Here is a 22,714-nt window from a genome sequence, read left to right on the forward strand (position 1 = left end):
ACCCACTGTACTCCAGGCTGGTGACAAAGAGAGACCCTCTCTCATAATAAAAAAAAGAAAAGAAAAAAAAGGTCGGGTGCAGTGGCTGACACCTGCAATTCCAGCACTTCAGGATGCTGAGTGCGACAGATCACAAGGTAAATAGAATGAGACCACCCTGGCCAACATGGTGAAACCTTGACTGTATGAAAAATAAAAAAAAAAAAAATAGGTGGGTATGGTGCAATGTAGTCCCAACTACTCAGGAGGCTGAGGCAGGAGAATTGCTTGAACCAGGAGACAGAGGTTGCAGTGAGCTGAGATCACACCACTGCACTACAGCCTAGGCGACGGAGCTAGACAATGTCAAAAAAAAAAAAAAACAAAAAAGGTGCAGGCCTGAAAATGACCTGCAGTTTCACTGTCAATAAAAAGTGCAGTCATTTCACTAATTAAAAAAACAAGGGGGGGTGCACCAAAGATGGCCAAATAGAAACAGCTCCAGCCTCCAGCTCCCAACATGAGCAACACAGAAGATGTGTAATTTCTGCATTTTCAACCGAGGTACTGGGTTCATCTCACTAGGCCGGGTCAGACAGGTGGTGCTGGTCTGCGGGTGCAGCTCAACCAGTGACAGCTGAAGCAGGGAGAGGCATCACCTCACCTGGGAAGCACAAGGGGGAAGGGAATTCCTTTTCCTAGCCAAAAGAAATTGAGACACACAACACCTGGAAAAACGGGTAACTCCCACCCTAATACTGCACTTTACCAAGGGTCTTAGCAAATAGCACACCAGGAAATTATATCCCACACCTGGCCCAGAGGGTCCCACACCCACACAACCTCCCTCATTTCTAGCACAGCAGTCTGAGATCTAACTGCAAGGCGGCAGTGAGGCTGCGGGAGGGGCGCCAACCATTGCTGAGGCTTAAGTAGGTAAACAAAACCGCCAGGAAGCTCAAATTGGGTGGAGCCCACCACAGCTCAAGGAGACTGGCCTGCCTCTATACACTCATCCTCTGGGGACAGGGCATAGCTAAAAAAAAAGCAGAAGAAACCTCGGCAGAGGTAAATGCCCCTGTCTGACAGCTTTGAAGAGAGCAGTGGATCTCCCAGCATGGAGGTTGAGATCTGAGAATGGACAGACCGCCTGCTCAAGTGGGTCTCTGACCCCTGAGTAGCCTAACTGGGAGACATCCCCCACTAGGTGCAGACCAACACCTCAAACCTCACATGGTGGGGTACACCCCTGAGACAAAGCTTCCAGAGCAAGAATCAGACAGCAACACTCGCTGTTCAGCAATATTCTATCTTCTGCAGCCTCTGCAGCTGATACCCAGGCAAACGAGTGGACCTCAAGCAAACTCTAACAGACCTACAGAGTCCTGACTATAAAAAGGAAAACAACAAACAGAAAGGACACCCACCAGTATGCCAAAACCCCATCAGTATGTCACCATCAACAAAGGCCAAAGGCACATAAAACCACAAAGATGGGGGAAAAGCTGTGCAGAAAAGTTGGATACTCAAAATATCAGAGTGCATCTCCCCTTCCAAAGGAACACAGCTCATTGCCAGCAACGGAACAAAGCTGGATGGAGAACGACTTTGACTAGTTAAGAAAAGAAGGCTTCAGTCAATGAAACTTCTCAGAACTAAAGGAGGAACTACATAACCAGCACAAAGAAACTAAAAACCTTGAAAAAAGATTTTACGAATGGCTAACTAGAATAACCAATGTAGAGAAGTCCTTAAAAGAACAATAGAGATGAAAACAATAACATGAGATCTATGTGACAAATGCACGAGCGTCAGTAACCGACTTGATCAACTAGAAGAAAGAGTATCAGTGATTGAAGATCAAATGAATAAAATGAAGTGAGAAGAGAAGTGTAGAGAAAAAAGAGTAAAAGGAAATTAACAAAGCCTCCAAGAAATATGGGATTATGTGGAAAGACCAAATCTACATCTGATTGGTGTGGCTGAAAGTGATGAGGAAAATGGAACCAAGTTGGAAAATACTCTGCAGGATATCATCCAGGAGAACTTCCCCAACCTAGTAAGGCATACCAACATTCAAATTCAGGAAAAACAAAGAATGCACGAAGATACTCCTAGAGAAGAGCAACTCCAAGACACATAATTATTAGAATAACCAAAGTTGAAATGAAGGAAAAAATGTTAAGGGCAGCCACAGAGAAAGGTTGGGTACCCACAAAGGGAAGCCCAACAGACTAACAGCAGATCTCTTGGCAGAAACTTTCCAAGCCAGAAGAGAGTGGGGGCCAATTTTCAACATTCTTAAAGAAAAGAACTTTCAACCAAAAATTTAATATCCAGCCAAACTAAGCTTCATAATGGAAAGAGAAATAAAATCGTTTACAGACAAGCAAATGCTCAGAGATTTTGTCATCATCAGGCCTGCCCTACAAGAGATCCTGAAGGAAGCACTAAACATAGAAAGCAACAACAGGTACCAGCCATTGCAAAAACATGTCAAAATGTAAAGTCCATCAATATTAGGAAGAAACTGCATCAACTGGTGAACAAAATAACAGCTAAAATCATAATGACAGGATCAAGTTCACACATAACAATATTAACCTTAAATGTAAATGGACTAAATGGTCCAATTAAAAGACTCAGATGGCGAATTGGACAGAGTCAAGACCCATTAAATTGCTGTATTTAGGAGACCCATCTCCATGTAGAGACACATATAGGCTCAAAATTAAGGGATGGAGGAAGATATATCAAGCAAATGGAAAACAAAAAAAGGCAGCGGTTGCAATCCTAGTCTCTGATAAAACCGACTTTAAACCAACAAAGATCAAAAGGACAAAGAAGGCCATTACCTAATGGTAAAGGGATCAATACATCAGGAAGAGCTAACTATCCTAAATATATATGCACTCAATACAGGAGCACCCAGATTCATAAAGCAAGTCCTTAGACACTTACAAAGAGACTTAGACTCCCCTACAATAATAATGGAAGACTTTAACACCCCACTGTCAATATTAGACAGATCAACGAGACCGTAAGTTAAAAAGGATATCCAGGAATTGAACTCAACACTGCACCAAGCGGACCTGATACACATCTACTTCACCCCAAAGCAACAGAATATACTTTCTTTTCAGCACTACATCACACTTGTTCCAAAATTGACCATGTAGTTGGAAATAAAGCACTCCTCAGCAAACGTAAAATAATAGAAATTACAACAAACTGTCTGTCACAACACAGTGCAATCAAACTAGAACTCAGGACTAAGAAACTCAATCAAAACCTCTCAACTACATGGAAACTGAACAAACTGCTCCTGAATGACCACTGGGTATATAATAAAATGAAGGCACAAATAAAGATGTTCTTTGAAATCAATGAGAACAACAATACAACATACCAGAATCTCTGGGACACATTTAAAGCAGTGTGTAGAGGGAAATTTATAGCACTAAATGTCCACAAGAGAAAGCAGGAAAGATCTAAAATTGACAACCTAACATCACGATTAAAAGAACTAGAGAAGCAAGAGCAAACACATTCAAAAGCTAGCAGAAGGCAAGAAATAACTAAGGTCAGAGCAGAACTGAAGGAAAGAGAGACACAAAAAACCCTCCAAAAAATCAATGAATCCAGGAGTTGTTTTTTTTTTAAAAGATCAACAAAATTGATAGACCGCTAGCAAGACTAATAAAGAAGAAAAGAGAGAAGAATTCCATAGATGCAATAAAAAATGATAAAGAGGATATCACCACCAACCCCACAGAAATAAAAACTACCATCAGAGAATACTATAAACATGTCTACGCAAATAAACTAGAAAACCTAAAAGAAATAGATAATTTCCTGGACACTTACACTCTCTCAAGACTATACTAGGAAGAAATTGAATCCATGAAAAGACCAATAGCAGGCTCGGAAATTGAGGTAATAATTAATAGTCTATCAAACAAGAAAACTCCAGGACCAGACGGATTCACGCCCGAATTTTTCCATAGGCACAAGGAGGAGTTGACACCATTCCTTCTGAAACTACTCCAATCAATAGAAAAAGAGGGAATCCTCCCTAACTCATTTTAGGAGGCCAACATCATCTTGATACCAAAGCCTGACAGAGGTAAAACAAAAAAGAGAATTTTAGACCAATATCCCTGATGAACATCGATGCAAAAATCCTCAAAAAAATACTGGCAAACCGAATCCAGCAGCACATCAAAAAGCTTATCCACCAAGATCAAGTGGGCTTCATTCCTGTGATGCTAGGCTGGCTGAACATATGCAAATCAATAAACCTGATCCAGCATACAAACAAGACCAAAGACAAAAACCACATAATTATCTCAATAAATGCAGAAAAGGCCTTTGACAAAATTCAGCAGCGCTTCATGCTAAAAGCTCTCAATAAATTTGGTATTGATGTAACGTATCTCAAAATAACAAGAGCTATTTATGACAAAGTCAGAGCCAATATCATACTGAACGGGCAAAAATTGGAAGCATTACCTTTGAAAACTGACACAAGACAGGGATGCCCTCTCTCACCACTCCTATTCAATATAGTGTTGGAAGTTCTGGCTAGTGCAATCAGGCAAGAGAAAGAAATCAAGGATCTTCAGTTAGGAAAAGAAGAAGTCAAATTGTTCCTGTTTGCAGATGACATGATTGTATATTTAGAAAACCCCACTGTCTCAGCCCAAAATCTCATTGAGCTGATAGGCAGCTTCAGCAAAGTCTCAGGATACAAAATCAATGTCCAAAAATCACAAGAATTCTTATACACCAGAAACAGACAAACAGAGAGCCACATCATGAATGTACTCCCATTCACAATAGTTCCAAAGAGAATAAAATTCCTAGGAATCCAACTCACAAGGGATGTAAAGGATCTCTTCAAGGAGAACTATAAACCACTGCTCAGTGAAATAAAAGAGGACACAAACAAATGGAAGAACATACCATGCTCATGGATAGGAAGAATCAATATTGTGAAAATGGCCATATTGCCAAAGGTAATTGATAGATTCAATGCCATCCCCATTAAGCTACCAATGACTTTCTTCACAGAATTGGAAAAAACTGCTTTAAAGTTCATATAGAACCAAAAAAGAGCCCACATTGCCAAGACAACCCTAAGCCAAAAGAACAAAGCTGGAGGCATCATGATACCTGACTTCAAACTATACTACAAGGTTACAGTAACCAAAACAGCATGGTACTGGTACCAAAACAGAGATATAGACCAATGGGACAGAACAGAGAACTCAGAAATAATACCACACACCTACAGCCATCTGATCTTTGATAAATCTGACAAAAACAAGAAATGGGGAAAGGATTTCCTATTTAATAAATGGTGCTGGGAAAACTGGCTAGCCATAAGTAGAAAGCTGAAACTGGATCCTTTCCTTACTCCTTATACAAAAATTAATTCAAGATGGATTAGAGACTTAAATGTTAGACCTAAAACCATGAAAACCCTAAAAGAAAACCTAGGTAATGCCATTCAGGACACAGGCATGGGCAAGGACTTCATGTCTTAAACACCAAAAGCAATGGCAATGAAAGCCAAAAATTGACAAATGGAATCTAATTAAACTAAAGAACTTCTGCACAGCAAAAGAAACTACCATCAGAGTGAACAGACAACCCACAGATTGGGAGAAAATTTTTGCAATCTACTCATCTGACAAAGGGCTAATATCCAGAACCTATAAGGAACTCAATCAAATTTACAAGAACAAAAACAATCCCATCAAAAAGTGGGCAAAGGATATGAACAGACACTTCTCAAAAGAAGATATACAGCCAACAGACACATGAAAAATGCTCATCATCACTCGCCATCAGAGAACTGCAAATCAAAACCACGATGAGATACCATCTCACACCTGTTAGAATGACAATCATTAAAAAATCAGGAAACAACAGGTTCTGAAGAGGATGTGGAGAAATAGGAACACTTTTACACTGTTGGTGGGACTGTAAACTAGTTCAACCATTGTGGAAAATAGTGTGGCGATTCCTCAAGGATCTAGGACTAGAAATATTTGACCTAGCCATCCCATTACTGGGTATATACCCAAATGATTATAAGTCATGCCCCTATAAAGACATATGCACCCATATGTTTATTGTGGCACTACTCACAATAGCGAAGACTTGGAATCAACCCAAATGTCCACCAGTGACAGACTGGAATAAGAAAATGTGGCACATATTTACCATGGAATACTATGCAGCCATAACAAAGGATGAGTTCGTGTCCTTTTTAGGGACATGGATGCAGCTGGAAACCATCATTCTCAGCAAAGTATCGCAAGAACAGAAAACCAAATACTGCATGTTCTCACTCATAGGTGGGAATTGAACAATGAGATCACTTGGACACAGGAAGGGGAACATCACACACTGGGGCCCATTGTGAGGAGGAGGGAAGGGGGAGGGGTAGCATTAGGAGATTTACCTAATGTAAATGATGAGTTAATGGGTGCAGCACACCAACATGGCACATGTATACATACGTAACAAACCTGCACTTTGTGTACATTTACCCAAGAACTTAAAGTTTAATAATAATAATAATAATAAAAAGTCCTACCATGATGGTTAATATTGAGGGTCAACTTCATTGGATTGAAGGATGTAACGTATTGCTCCTGGATGTGTTTGCGCAGGTGAGCATTTGAGCAAGTGGACTGTGAGAGGGAGACCCAGCTTCAATCTGAGAGGACACAATCTAATCAGCTGCCAGCACAACCAGAATAAAAAGCAGACAGAAGAATGGGAAAGACTTGACTGTCTTTGTTTTTCTACCTTTCATCTTTCTCCTATGGTAGATGCTTCCTGCCCTCGAGCATCAGACTCCAAGTTTGTCAGTTTTTGGACTCACACTAGTGGTTTTCCAGGGGCTCTCTGGCCTTCAGCCACAGACTGAAGACTGCACTGTTGGCTTCCACACTTTTTAGATTTGGGGATTTGGCTCTTCAGCTTGCAGATGGCTTATTGCCTGACCTCACCTTGTGATCATGTGACTGAATTATCCTAATAAACTCCCCTTAATACATTCATCTATCCTATTAGTTCTGTCCCTCTAGGGATTCCTGACTAATATACTCACAAATGCCTGACTCATTCAATCATTGAAAGCAAAGACTTAAATATCTGAAGAGAGATACAGCAAACGATATCAACCCCATGGCCCAGGAAAGGACACTTCCTTAATAGCCAGGGCAAGGATAGAAGAACAATCCTCTAATTTTAGAAAAGGAACAGAGAACTCATCTGGCCCCAGGATGTTATCCTAATATTAAGCAGTTCTCTGCTACATGTGGGGAAAAGAGCAGGAATTGCCCCCCGCCATGGACAACCATAGATTCCTCTCTGAGTTTGGCTGCTGTGGAAGGGAGAAAGTCTCACCTTCCATCACTGAGAATACAGGACTGCCTCAATCAGAGGCTGGATTAGGAAACAGAACCTACTCTTTCACTTCATCTCCATCACCAGTAGAGCACAAACTATGAAGCAACAGGAATGAGCTGCTAGAGAAGGTGGGAGAGCACAAAGGGATGCCTACCCTGTAGGATGAAGTGGGCAGAGAAACCAAAAGCTGAGGGGAGAACAGAAACAATGAGAAAACCATCCTGCCTCTTAAAATCCACCATATGCCCATGGTAACTTACCCCTGGACAAATTCAAAGCCTAGGATGCAATGAGGTTAATCATTACTGACAACAAATCCCAGCTGGGTTCACTGCCTCCATTTTAGGGGAAAATACAATTATATTTCTAGCTTTGCCAGGTTTGTTGCAAGCAACCCACATTTAAAATGGCTCTCCTCCCCAATGTTTGGTTTTTAATGCTTGCCTGATGTCATCTTAAAATTAATTATATATATAATAATTTTATATAAATATATATTAGAGATATATAGACAGATAAGTCTGATTCTGTTGCCTAGGCTGGAGTGCAGTTGTTGGGATCACAGACACTGTAGTCTTCAACTCCTGGGCTCAAGGAATCCTCCTACCTCAGCCTTCTGAGTAGCTAAGACTAAAAGCCCAAGCCACCATGCTCAGCTAATTTTTGGTTTTTACTTTTGTAGAGATGGGGTCTTGCTCTGTTCACCAGGCTAATACTATTTTTGAAAGGGAGGCTCAGCATTCTCAATATGTACTGAGCCATGGACAAGACAGAATTGATGCTGGTTTTCTGCTACTTTGCATGCAAATGCCAACATTCAAACCATTTGAACAGAAATTCCCGTAATGTGATTTCAGAAACCCCGAGTGACCACAAGACCCTTTCAAGGAGCTGTTAAGAGTCCAAACCCTTTTCTTAACACCCCCAGGCAGTGTTGTTTTTTCCACCTCCCTCTGTCATTCATTCCTGAATTAACAGTAAAGTCTTCCAGAGGTTTCATGACATGCAGTATTACAGCACATTGAATGCAGAAGCGTATAAGAAAATCTGTCTGTCTTTGATTAGCCCACTAAAAAGATTAGTGCAAAACCATGTGGTCTTACTCCCTGGTTTTTAAAAATTGTTATTTTTAATAAAAATGTTTCTATATTAACATGCAAAGAGATTATATATAAATTTAATAAAATAACAAATACCTCAAATTTTTATGTTTTTGTTTCTACTTTAATAAATATAACCTACATTATAAATGTTATTTGAGATCCTCAGTCATCTGTCAGAGGGTAACATGGCCTTAAAACCAAACATTTGGAAGAGTGCTGAGTCAAAGCAGATAGCCTGCTAAATTGCTTCTACAGCATACATTTGACAAAGGTTAAAACAGTTTTTCCCTAAGCTGATTTGTGTTGACTTGAGAATCTATGCATGAACCTTGATTTGACCTTGAGGAAGACCTTTGACCTTCTTTGCTGAGGATACTCCATCATTTTTAAATTTTAAGGACCTAAATGTCACGTTACAGAGATTTCAGGATATTTAACTGCTTCTCTTCCATGGTGACTGAAGATGACAACAATATATTAAGAGAAAGTGGGTAAAGATGACAATAATATAAAAGAAGGTATAATTGAAAGGAAATGTATATATATCAAGAAAAAGGGAACACAATTTTATATGTGCATAAATGTACATGTTTTGTGGTCTAGTAAGATAATTACAGGTGTGGAATTAGTAAGCTACAGGAAAATTCTATTTTCACTGAAATTCAGTGAGTAGGATGCATGCTGGTTATTGTATCAAATAACTCTGCATCTCAGTGCAACAAATGTTTCCTTCTCCTGTATACAGAGATGTCCCTGGTCACAGGGTCCTGGGTGGCTTTTCTCTACAGCAGGTATTTTAATGTGTACATGATTCATCAGGTGGTCTTGTCTCAATGCAGATTCTGATTCAGCACTCGAGGATGAGGTTGAGACTGCATTTTAATGTTTTATGTTTTTATTTGCGCATATTTATGGGGTACCTGAGAAATTTTTTACAGTTATATAACATATATGGATCGCATCGGATATTCAGGGTGTTCATTATTCTGCTGCACTACATTTTTGCTGAGTACAGTTACCCTACTCTGCTATTAAGCTTCAAATTTATTCCTTCTATCATAAGTGAAAACATTCATTATTTATCTTTCATCACCTGACATATTTCACCTAATAATGACCTCCAGGTCCACCCATGTTGCTGCCAAGAGACACAATTTCATTCTTTTTTATGGCTCAATAGTATTCCATTGTGTTTATTTTCTTTATCCATTAATCTGTTTGTGGACACTTAGGTTGATTCCATATGTTTACGATTGTGAGCAGTGCTATTATCAAATGCAAGTGCAGGTATTTCTGTGACATATTGACCTCTTTTTGGAGTGGCATGTAAGTGGGATTGTAGGATCAATGATAATTCTATTTTTAGATTTTTTTTTTTTTTTTTTTTTTTTTTTTTGAGACGTAGTCTTGCTCCATTGCCCAGGCTGGAGTGCAATGGTGTGATCTTGGTTCACTGTAACCTGTGCCTCACTGGTTCAAGTGATTCTCGTGTCTCAGCCTCCTGAGTATCTGGGACTACAGGCATGGGCCACCATGCCTGGCTATTTTTTTCTATTTTTAGCAGTGATGGGGTTTCACCATGTTAGCCAGGATGTTCTCAATCTCCTGACCTCGTAAACTGCTGCTTTGGCCTCTTTTAGTGCTAGAATTACAGGTGTGAGCTACCATGCCTGGCATTTTTAGATTTTTAAAAAATAAATCTCTGTACTCTTTTCTGTAGTGGCTGAACTAGTTTATAGTTCTACCAACAGTTGATAATAATTCACTTTCTCTGAATTCTCACCAACACCTGTTCTTTCTCTTTTTTTATTTTTACTTTTTATTTTTTGAGAAAGGGTTTCACTCTGTCACCAGGCTGGAGGGCAGTGGCACAGTCTCAGCTCACTGTAGCCTCTATCTCCCAGGCTCAAGTGATTCTCCTTCCTCAGCCCCACAAGTAAGTACCTGAAACTATAGGTGCAGGCCACCTCACCTGGCTAATTTTTTGTATTTGTAACAGAGACAGTGTTTTACCATGTTCGCCAGGATGACCTTGAACTCCCGACCTCAGTGATCTGCCCACCTTAGCTTCTCAAAGTGCTAGGATCACATGTATGACCTCCACTCCCAGACTGTTATTTTTCATTTTTAAATAAAAGCCATTTAAATGCTCAGTATCACTAATCATCATAGAGACTGCATTTGTATGAGCCCCGAGCTGAGACTTCGTGCTACTGGCTCCTGGACCAGGTTTTGGTGAGGCTATGAACCCAAAGGCATGGGGCTCTGGTCAGTGTGGTCTTTCCCACTGTGTCCACAGGAAGAAGAATTGAGATTGGTAAATACCTATCCACTTTCTGCCATACATAAATACTTAGCTATTACTATGTACTTATTTAGGATGTTTTGTTTCAGTTTAAATGTGTTAGTGCATTTAGCTTGGAAATGATCTTTTGCCTAATTTGTAAATTTTTATATTTTCATGTTGCTAGTTCAAGTAAAATAGAGTAAAATGTTATTATACTTATGTTATGTCAGCCTGGCAGGAAGTCACTCCAAATCCATAAAATTTTCCAATTTTCGACTATGTAGGAAAAAATATATATGGTAGTCCATTTCCAAGAGAACGTGCCTCGAATAAGTTTGGGCCTACAAATTATATAAGAACACAATACACTACACCCCTGCTTTAATAGCTGGTGCCTTTTTGTTGGGGGTCCCCTTAGTTACCCTCACCTAAACCAAAGAATTTAGTCTACAATGAAAGCTTACTAGCCTGCAAAATAGCTCACTTCATCTATTCTTATCAGCTTGCCTGACTATCTGGGTCATAATTCAACTACATGAGGAGCCCCAGACCTGATCATGACTGCAACGCATTATGGGCTACAACAAAATGCAGCCAGACGATGCTAAAGAAAACATACCTAAAAGCCCTAAGCCAACAAACAATAGGCAATGTCCGGGAACATTGTGACCCCATAGTAGTCAGCCTATGAACCTAAGGAAGGACTTGTATACTAAGGAATAACTTGCTTGTTGTAAATATATGGGCTGTGGCTGCCTACAAGACATCCAATCTTGCAAGGGAGTCATTAAAAGTCTCACTTCCTCTATTCTTGTCTGTGAGTCCATTTCTTGGGTTTGGATGGGTGAGTGTGTTTCTCACAAGCTGGCCAGAAAAAATTTTCTAAAATGTCCATGTTTCATCCCAGCATCAAGAAATAGGTATTTAGGTGCTTAGGATGCAAAACAAACAAGCCCAGTGAATTTTAATGGCCACATGAAAAAGTGTCTGAATCCATTTTGTATGTCTGCCTAAACATGGTTACATTTTTGAAAATGTGAAAAGTAAATACAGATGTTCTCAAAAGAAAGTAGCTTACATCTACATTTATTTAATAAACTTTTAAGTGATTTTCATTGTATTTTCCTATCAAGGCAACAAAGGATTTCATTAAAATTTTGTCTACTTTGCTATCTGCTATTTTATACAATTACTATCCCCTTGGATAGTTCCCTTTTATTATCCCTTAAAAGAAAACTGCAAACATAATACATGGATAAAGTTGAAAGATTTTAGGCAGTTTTACAGCTCTTGCACTTTGATAAAATTTTGAATCAGAAACAAAAGTTGACTTTTGAGACAAAAATGTAACATTGTACATGTAATGCTGATTATGGCTGATCATTACTTGGGAAGATATATAGAAAAACAAATTCTTTTGATAAATGGAAAGTTTCTGAACTGTTGACCCCATCATGGTTTCCTATACTTCTTTGATACATTTATCATAATATAGAAACCACATGGTCCTCGATGGCTGACCAGAGTATACTATTTCTGCATCTACATGAGGTTACTATGAAATGTGGCCTAAATCAAATGGGAAGAGAAGTCATACCACATGGGAGCCTTCAATAGCCACTAACTGTGGTATCAATCTCCATATGCCATGAAGACACTGTTTCTTGAGCAAAGACTGCATTTGTGTAGAAACTCAGCCTTGTGCGAGAAAGTGCATAGGTGTTGAAAAGGCAAAATATACCTCTTATATTCTGAGATATATAGATAAATAGACACAGGAATATTATTTAAAAGTCCATAGAACTGGCCAGTCATGGTGGCTCATGCCTGTAATCCCAACACTTTGGGACCACAAGGGTTGGCAGATCACAAGGTCAGGAGTTTAAGACCAGCCTGGCCAACATGGTGAAACCCCATATCTACTAAAGACACAAAAAATAAGCTAGGTGTGGTGGTATGCACCTGAAATCCTAGCTATTCAGTAGCCCCAAGCAGGAGAATCACTTGAACCCAGGAGGTGGAGGTTGCAGTGAGTCGAGATCACATCATTGCACTTCAGCCTGGGGAATAGGGTGAGACTCTGTCTAAAAAAAAAAAAAAAAAAAAAAAAAAACCTTCTATAGAACTGTAGCAGACCCATTTTCCTTTCTTGCAGAAGTGTTCTCTTTACCTAAGGAATCTAAGGATGGCAATGCTGAAGGGGGAGGGTGTTTTATGGAACATTTATAGAAAGGCAAATGTCAAAATCATTTAACAAAAATGAACTTAAAAACTGGGCACGGTGCTTACACCACTAAACCCAGCACTTCGGGAAGCCAAGGCAGGTGGATTGCTTAAGCCCAAGAGTTTGAGAACAGACTGAGAAACATAGCAAGACCCCTTCTCTCTCAATAAAAAATTTTAATAAGACTGGTATTTTGATGTGCTCCTGTGGTCCCTGCTACTCTGGAGACTGAGGAATGAGAATCACTTCAGCCCGGGAGGTCGAGGTTGCAGTAAGCTATGATCACAGTGCTGCACTCTAACCTGGATAACAGAGAAAGACTCTGTTTCTAAAACAGAAGAACAAATTTAAGGAGTGAGCGGGCAGATTGAACTTACCTGAAATAAGGGTCTTTGACTATTCAGGAATAAAATATTCCTAACCAAAATTGAGTTTCAAAATACGGCTATCATGATAAAGGAAAAAAAAACTATTTCCCTGCTACTACTATACATATCTTAAAGAGGAACATTTTTATTTCTTGGTAATATTTCCAACTGAAAAAGTGAAAAGGAAGCAAATGTTGTTTTTACAAAGAATTAAAGATAGCTAGCATTACTCTACCTCCCATGAAGAAAATAAATAGGAATAAGGGTAAAAATGAGAGGGAAATGCTGCTGTTTTTTAATCCATACAAAAGTGTCTGATATGGTTAGGCTGTGCCCTCATCCAAATGTCACCTTGAATTGTAGCTCCTATAATCCCCATGTGTTGTGGGAGGGACCCAGTGAGAGGTAATTGAATCATGGCATGGATTTTTTGCTGTAGTGTTCTTGTGGTAACGAATAAGCCTCATGAGATCTGATGTTTTTTATAAAGGGCAGTTCCCCTGCACATACACCCTTGCCTGCCAGCATGTAAGACATATATTTTCTACTCCTTCACCTTCCACAATTATTGTGAGGCCTCCTCAGCCACATGGAACTATGAGTCCATTAAATCTCCTTTTCTTAGTAAATTACCCAGTCTTGGGTGTTTCTTCATAGCAATATGGAAATGGACAAATACAATGTCACATCACAGAAAATCACTTAAATTCCATTCTTTACTTTGATTTATTTCATTTTATTTTTGTATAAATAGAGACAGTAAATTTTACTCTCTTCAAGCCCTAAGAATTCACAGGTTGACGAGTATAGTATGCACAGTATGAATGTGCTTTAAATAAGATGGGCATCCATTTCCCTTTTACACAACACATTCCTGAAAATCAACACTAAAGTTGGATATGAGAAAATCAAATAATAACTTACACACTAACAAGCACACTTAAGGTCCATAAAACAAAAATGCATACTGGAATATCCTTTTCAGAAAAAGAAATCATTGATGACACTATTGCAGCATTTCATACTAGGTGTTTAGTTTTGTTATTTTTCTTCAAAACAGCAGTAGTGGGCTTAAGCCCAATAAGGTAGAGATTCTACCTTATTTTATTGATAATAAATATTGATAATAAATATAGAATCTCTACCTTATTTTATTGATAATAAATAATATTATTTTCCTCTCACTGAAGGATTTTTCACTTTTTTTCCAATCTCATTGACTTTTTGAGACATATTGCATATTACAGTTGTAGCATGCTGGGTGTTCCATTTCCTACCCCTTAAGAAATAAAATTATAGAAGAAAAATCAGTAATATATTAAAAGAAATTTCTTAGCATCACTGTAAAAAGATGAAGAGTCTATCAAAAAGTTACCATTGACTAGCAGAGAATACTATTTAACAGAAGCCTGTGGTTCTCTATGATCAGATGACACAGGAAAGTAGAGTTTTGCATATTCACAAATAAGTATAGATATAAATATATATAAACACAATGATAGATAAATATGTGGATATCTAAATATATATAGAGTAAATACATGTGTGGATATCTATATACTTATATAACTATGCTGAGAGTTTGGAGATTCAGTTCAAGGCCAGATGGTGGATGAATTGAAACTGAAGCTTGTGAGATTGTCTTTGAGAGACTGTCTTGAGCATAGCCAGAGATTCTGGAAGACAGTGAGCTAAAGTCATGATAGTATCCTGGAATCCTGTAGACTGTGGCTTGGCCACCTTTCCCTTGTGTGGTCTGGGAATCTTTCTATCCTTGCTGGTCATCATTCTTATAATCTGTAAAGTGAAAGTGATAGGACTGTTGCAAAAATTAAATGTGAGTTCTATGTGAGGTATCTTTTACATGGCAGGCATACATCAGTGTAGCTTATTATGATTATTGCTGAGACACATTACTTCAGAGCATCCCTCACTGGGAGATGTGCAGAATAATGAAGCACGTAGACATGTGGAGAATGGTGGGGATGAGGGCATGTAGGAGTTAAGTGTGCAAAGAAATCTAGAAATTAACCAGGATTGGAGATTTTGTAACATGAGTCCAAGGAAAAGAGAGGCAAGCCAAAACAAACCTGACAAATAATTTTTGGTAAAGTCTCAATGACTTGATATATATTATTAGAAACAAATTATTTATATTTTAGGAGAACCACTAGATATAGCAATGGCATAATCAAAAGCATTACATAAAATGTTAAAGGTAATAGAAATTTCAGTCATTTGTATAGCCAAAACAGTAATTTTATCATTACATCATCATTATCATCATCATCACATGAGGTCGGATTATCATTATGGAAAGCCTAGGAATGGTTACCTATTGATTTTGGAGTATAATTATTAATATCCTTGATATGCTTTGGCTGTGTCCTCACCCAAATCTCATTTTAGCTCCCTTAATTCCCATCGTGAGGACAGTTTCACCCATACTGTTCTTGTGGTAGTGAATTCATGTCACCAGATCTGATTGTTTTATAAGGAGTTTCCCCTTTCACTTGGTTCTCATTCTCTGTTGTGTGCTGCCATTGAAGACATGCTTTTCACCTTCTACCATGATTGTGATGCCTCCCCAGCCATGTGGAACAGTGAGTTCACTTAATATATTTTTCTTTATAAATTACCCAGTTTTGTGCTGATGGTCAGAACCATGAAAATGAACTAATACAATCTTTAACATGGCAAAAGGAACTGGTCATCTGTTCTGTTTGTAAACAATCCTGTACCTTCAGCACAGAAACTTGCAACATTCAATCACCTCTTCATTCTTCAGGTATGATACTAAATGTTCCTTCTACTGTGGAAAGTTCCTATTCCTCCAATATTTTCTATTATTGTTAATTTTCTGCTGTGTATACAAGTCAGATACTGATCATGGTTTATAATTTCCTATTGTCTGATAAATTGTTGGCCACCTCCTGAGCTGGACAGACTTTAAAATTACCCTCAATGATCTGCACTTTCTAGTGTGTACTTTCTTATATAGCCCTCTTCCACTGAATTTACCCAGGACCATGGGATATAAAGTCTATGTTTACTTTACGTTGCATAAAACTCCATCTTGCTAGTCCCCTCTCACTACAGACTTTCTCTCCTGTAGACATTGAAGAAGCCAGTGTCCATGTGAACTGAGGACAGCCCATAAGAGTGGAGGGGGTCCCTCCCAAGACTAAACCAGGAAGAAGTTGAATCCCTGAATAGACCAATAACAAGATCTGAAATTGAAGCAGTAATTAATAGCCTACCAACCAAAACAAAACAAAACAAAAAAAAACAAAAACACAAGACCAGACAGACTCACAGCTGAATTCTACCATAGGTACAGAGAGGAGCTGGTACCATTCCTTCTGAAGTGATTCCAAACAATAGAAAAATACGGACTTCTCCCTAACTCATTTTATGAGGTCAACATCATCCTGATAACAAAACCTAGCAGAAACACAACAAAAACAAAATTTCAGGCCAATATCCCTGATGAACATTGATATGAAATTCTCAATAAAATACTAACAAATCAAATCCAGCAACACATCAAGAAGTTTATCCACCAAGATCAAGTTGGCTTCATCCCTGAGATGCAAGACTTGTTCAATATATGCAAATCAATAAATGCAATCCATCACATTAACAGAAGCAATGACAAAAGCCATATGATTATCTCAATAGATGCAGAAAAGGCTTGCAATAAAATTCAACACAAATTCATGCTAAAAACACTCCATAAACTAGGTATCGATGGAACATATGTCAAAACAATAAAAACTATTTATGACAAACCCACAGACAATATCATACTGAATGGGTAAATACTAGTAACTTTCTCTTTGAAAACTGGCACAAGACGAGGATGCCCTCTCTCAAAACTTCTATTCAACATAATATTAGAAGTTCTGGCCAGGAAATCAGGCAAGAGAAAGAAATAAAGAGTATTCATATAGGAAGAGAGGAAGTCATATAGTCTCTGTTTGCAAGGGACATAATTGTATGTTTAGAAAACCCCATCATTGGCCGGGGGCGGTGGCTCACGCCTGTAATCCCAGCACTTTGGGAGGCCGAGATGGGCGGATCACGAGGTCAGGAGATCGAGACCATCCTGGCTAAGACGGTGAAACCCCGTCTCTACTAAAAAATACAAAAACCTAGCCGGGCGAGGTGGCGGACGCCTGTAGTCCCAGCTACTCGGGAGGCTGAGGCAGGAGAATGGCGTGAACCCGGGAGGCGGAGCTTGCAGTGAGCTGAGATCCGGCCACTGCACTCCAGTCTGGGCGACAAAGCGAGACTCTGTCTCAACAACAAAAAAAAAAAAAAAAAAAAAAAAAAGAAAACCCCATCATCTCAGCCCAAAATCTCCTTAAGCTGATAAGCAACTTCAGCAAATTCTCAGGTACAAAATCAGTGTGCAAAAATCACAAGCATTCCTATACACAAATAATAGAGAGGCAAACCATGATTGAACTCCCATTCACAATTGCTACAAAGAAAATAAAACACCTAGCAATACAACTTACAAGGGATGTGAAAGACCTCTTAAAGGAGAACTAAAAACCACTGCTTAAGGAAATAAGAGAGAACACAAACAAAAGGAAAAGCATTCCATACTTATGCATGGGAAGGATGAATATCATGAAAATGGCCATACTGCCCAAAGCAACTTATAGAATCAATGCTATCCCCATCAAGCTACTATTAAATTTCTTTACAGAATCAGAAAAAACTACCTTAAATTTCTTATGGAACCAAAAAAAAAGCCCATAGAGCAGACAATTCTAAGCAAAAACAACAAAGCTGGAGGCAGCATGCTACCTGACTTCAAACTATACAAAAGCCTACAGTAACAAAATCAGCAACGTACTGCTACCAAAACAGGTATATAGACCAATGGAACAGAACAGAAGTCTCAGAAATAATGTTACATATACACATTCATTTGATCTTTGACAAGTGACAAAAACCATCAATGGGGAAAGGATTCACTATTTAAAAAATGGTGATGGGAAAACTGGCTAGTCATTTTCAGAAAAATTTAAACTGGAATCCTTCCTTACACATTATACAAAAATTAACTCAAGATGGATTAAAGACTTAAATGTAAAACCTAAAACCATAAAAGCCCTAGAAGAAAACCTAGGCAATACAATTAGGACATAGTCATGGGCATAGTCTTCATGATTAAAACATCAAAAGCAATGGCAACGAAAGCCAAAATTGGCAAATGGGATCTAAAGGAGCTTCTGCAGGCAAAATAAACTATCATCAGACAGAACAGGCAAGCTGCAGAATGGGAGAATACTTTTGCAATATATCCATCTGACAAAGGGCTAACGTCGAGAATCTTCAAAGAACTTAAATGTGCAAGAAAAAAGAAACAATCCCATCAAAAGGTGGGCAAAGGATATGAAAAAAAATCTCATCATCACTGGTCATTAGAGAAATGCAAATCAAAACCATAATGAGATACCATCTCACACCAGTTAGAATAGTGATCATTAAAAAGTCAGGAAGCAACAGATGCTGGAGAGTATGTGGATAAATATGAATGCTTTTACACGTTGGTGGGAGCGTAAATTAGTTCCATCATTGTGGAAGACAGTGTGGTGATTCCTCAACAATCTAGAACAAGAGATACCATTTGACTCAGCAATCCCGTTACTTAGTATACAACCAAAGGATTATAAATCATTCTACTATAAAGACACATACGTTTATTGCAGCACTGTTCACAATAGCAAAGACTTGGAACTGACCCAAATAACCATCAGTGATAGATTGGAAAAAGAAAATGTGGCATATATACACCATGGAATACTATGTAGCCATAAAATGACATTCTTTGCAGGGGCATGGATGAAGCTGGAAACCATCATTCTCAGCAAACTAACACAGGAACAGAAAACCAGACACCACATATTCTTGTTCATAAATGGCAGTTGAACAATGAAAACACATGGACACAGGGAGAGGAACATCACACATTGGGGCCTGTCAGGAGATGTTGGGCCAGAAGAGGGATAGCATTAGGAGAAATACCTAATGTATATGACAGGTTGACGGGTGCAGCAAACCACCATGGCACATATGTACCTATGTAACAAACCTGCACATTCTGCACAAGTATCTCAGAACTTAAATTAAAATTTAACAGAAGGAAAAAAAAAGAGTGGAGGGTGTCCCCTAGCCCATAACCAGCAAGAAACTGGCTCTCAGTTCTGCATCCAAAAGCACACTAAACACTAGAGATCTTAACAAAGATATCTTGGAGGATAGTTGACTGGATAAATGACCTTAATGAAGAAAGAATGGAGAAAGTAGTGAAGTGGAAATGAATTGCATTGAGTTCTTGCAAGGATTTGCTCAGTCACATTGCTGAGTTTTTCTGATGTTGGTGGAATATCTGCAGCTAAGACAATTGTAGCACAAACTAATTCATGTTGAGTCAATAGACATAATTATGAGTAAAAGCTTCAGAGTTGGATTTAAAAGGGAAAGCCTGGAACCCCAGTTTTGCTGTTTACCAACTACTGATACTCCCAAAACATTAAACCTCCCTCTATTTTATTCTTTTTAATTAGAATGAGGAGGATAGTGAAGCCTCAGAGAGGATAAATTAACCAATATCTGCAATGGAAAGACAGTTCTGTAAGCTTCTAAGAAGGTTCTCCATATTCCAAGCCATGATCGATATGATTTGACTTCCTCTGTTTCTTTCCAGAAATATTAAGAGACATTATTACTCAATTGCAGCAAACTCTTAATTATGACTCTCCCTAAAACTAAATTAATCTTCTCCATTTTATTACATATATGCTGTTTCCCTGATTGTCATATTTATTACTCTTATGGAGAAAGGCAACAAATATTATGCTCAGGGGTTTTGGTAAATTGTGAGATTTCTCTGTTTCTCTCTTTCTATGGCCAGTAGTACTTCAAATTGCTAGGTACAGTCTTTTACCCATAGGTTAGACTCATTCATTCAATAAATATACAGTGAGGACATCATTTGTGCCAAGCATATGTAATAGACTCTAATTTTTAAAAATAGAAAATAATGAATATGTTTTCAGAGAGCTATTCATTCTTCTGAAACCCAAGATTAGGCTTTGAGATCTTTTAGATATATTAGTAACACAATGCTACAGCATAAATGAAGAAGATCAGAAAAGGGGTGGCCAAGGTGCTGTTTTAATCAAAACACTATTTGCACTTGTAAAATGTACAATACTTCAATAGACAAAACTTTATCTTCCTATACATGCAAGAAGATTCTCACAAGGATATTTTGCATATCCTCTCAGATTTTGCCCTGAATCACTATGGCCAAATTTTTCATTAATATTCAATAACTTTTCATATTAACATCACTTTGGAATATATGCTCTTAAAGATGATACCTCTAAGAGATTTTTGGCTAGTATCATCTAACCCCTTATATTGAACTTTCGATGAATGCTATGAAAATGGATCACATAATTCAATTGATGTCATGCTTTGCTTAAGAAAGAGAATGAAAGTAATTCATAGTTTATAGATAAAAGGGAGGAGCATCTTGCAATCTATGAATTTACATAAGAAAACACTCTTAATGCAGATGGTAATTGTTCTAAAACTTGAAAACCTATAGGTAGGGCCTCTGTAACTCTAAGCCATTAGAAAGACAGATTTCCATCCTTGAACATGTTCTTATTTCTTTCTGTTCTTGATTTCTATCAAGTAACTCAATTGCATTTTGTTATTTAACTTCAATAATAAGTAAATCTGAACTACTGCCATAGTAAATCAACCATCCAATGTCAGGCCTCTGAGCTCAAGCTAAGGCATCATAACCCCTGTGACCTGCATGTATACATCCAGATGGGCTGAAGTAACTGAAGAATCACAAAATAAGTGAAAGTGGTCTGTTCCTGCCTTAACTGATGACATTACGTTGTGAAATTCCTTCTCCTGTCTCAAAAACTCCCCCACTGAGCACCTTGTGACCCACCCCCCACCCAACTGCCCACCAAAGAACAACCCCTTTTGACCAATTTTTTTTTTAACCTACCCAAATCCCATAAAACAGCCCCATCGCTATCTACCTTTGCTGACACTCATTTTGGACTCAGCCTACCTGCACCCAGGTGAAATAAACAGCCTAGTTGCTCACAAAAAGGCTGTTTCATGGTCTGGTCACATGGACGCGTGTGAAATTTGGTGCTGTGACTCGGATCGGAGGGGACCTCCCTTGGGAGATCAATCCCCTGTCCTCCTGCTCTTTGCTCTGTGAGAAAGATCCACCTACAACCTCTGGTCCTCAGACTGACCAGCCCAAGAAACATCTCACCAATTTTAAATTGGGTAAGCAGCCTCTCTTTACTCTCTTCTCCAACCTCTGTCACTATCCCTTAACCTCTTTCTCCTTTCAATCTTGGCACCAAACTTCAGTCTCTCCCTTCTCTTAATTTCAGTTCTGTTCCTTTTCTGGTAGAGACAGGAGATGCATTTTATCAGCGAACTCAAAATCCCGGTGCCGGTCACAGACTTGGGAAGACAGTCTTTCCTTGGTGTTTAATCATGCAGGGATGCCTGCCTGATTATTCACCCGTTGTTTCAGAGGTTTCTGACCAAATGGGGATGCCTGCCTTGGCCCTTCACCCTTAGTGGGAAGCACAGCTTTTCTGGAGGGAAAGCGCTCTCCAACCCCTTCTCTCCATGTCTCTACTCCTTCTCCACTTTCCTGGGGGGCAGGCAAGTACCACCCCCCCCAACTCCTGTCCATATCTCTACCCTCTCTTTTCTCTGCGTTTGCCTCCTTCACTATGGGCAACCTTCTATCCTCCATTCCTCCCTCTTCTCCCTTAGCCTGTGTTCTCAAAAACTTAAAACCTCTTCAACTCACACCTGACCTAAAACCTAAGCATCTTATTTTCTCCTGCAACACTGCTTGACTCCAATACGAACTCAACAGTGGTTCCAAATAGCTAGAAAATGGCACTTTTGATTTTTCTATCCTACAAGATCTAGATAATTCTTGTCATAAAATGGGCAAAGGTTCTGAGATGCCTGATGTCCAGGTATCTTTTCCATATTGGTCCCTCCCTAGTCTCTGTTCCCAATGCAATGCTTCTCAAGTCTTCCTTCTTTCCCTCCCACCTGTCCCCTCAGTCCCAACCTCAAGCCTCACTGAGTCTTTCCAATCTTCCTTTTCTATAGATGCATCTGACCCCACCCCTCCTTCCCAGGCTGTTCCTCACCAGGTCAAGCTAGGTCCCAATTCTTCCTCAGACACTGATCCTCCACTCTATATTCCTTTTATCACCTTCCCTCCTCACACCCA

This window comes from Macaca nemestrina, chromosome Y (assembly GCF_043159975.1).
Source record: "Macaca nemestrina isolate mMacNem1 chromosome Y, mMacNem.hap1, whole genome shotgun sequence".
Classification (NCBI taxonomy): domain Eukaryota; kingdom Metazoa; phylum Chordata; class Mammalia; order Primates; family Cercopithecidae; genus Macaca; species Macaca nemestrina.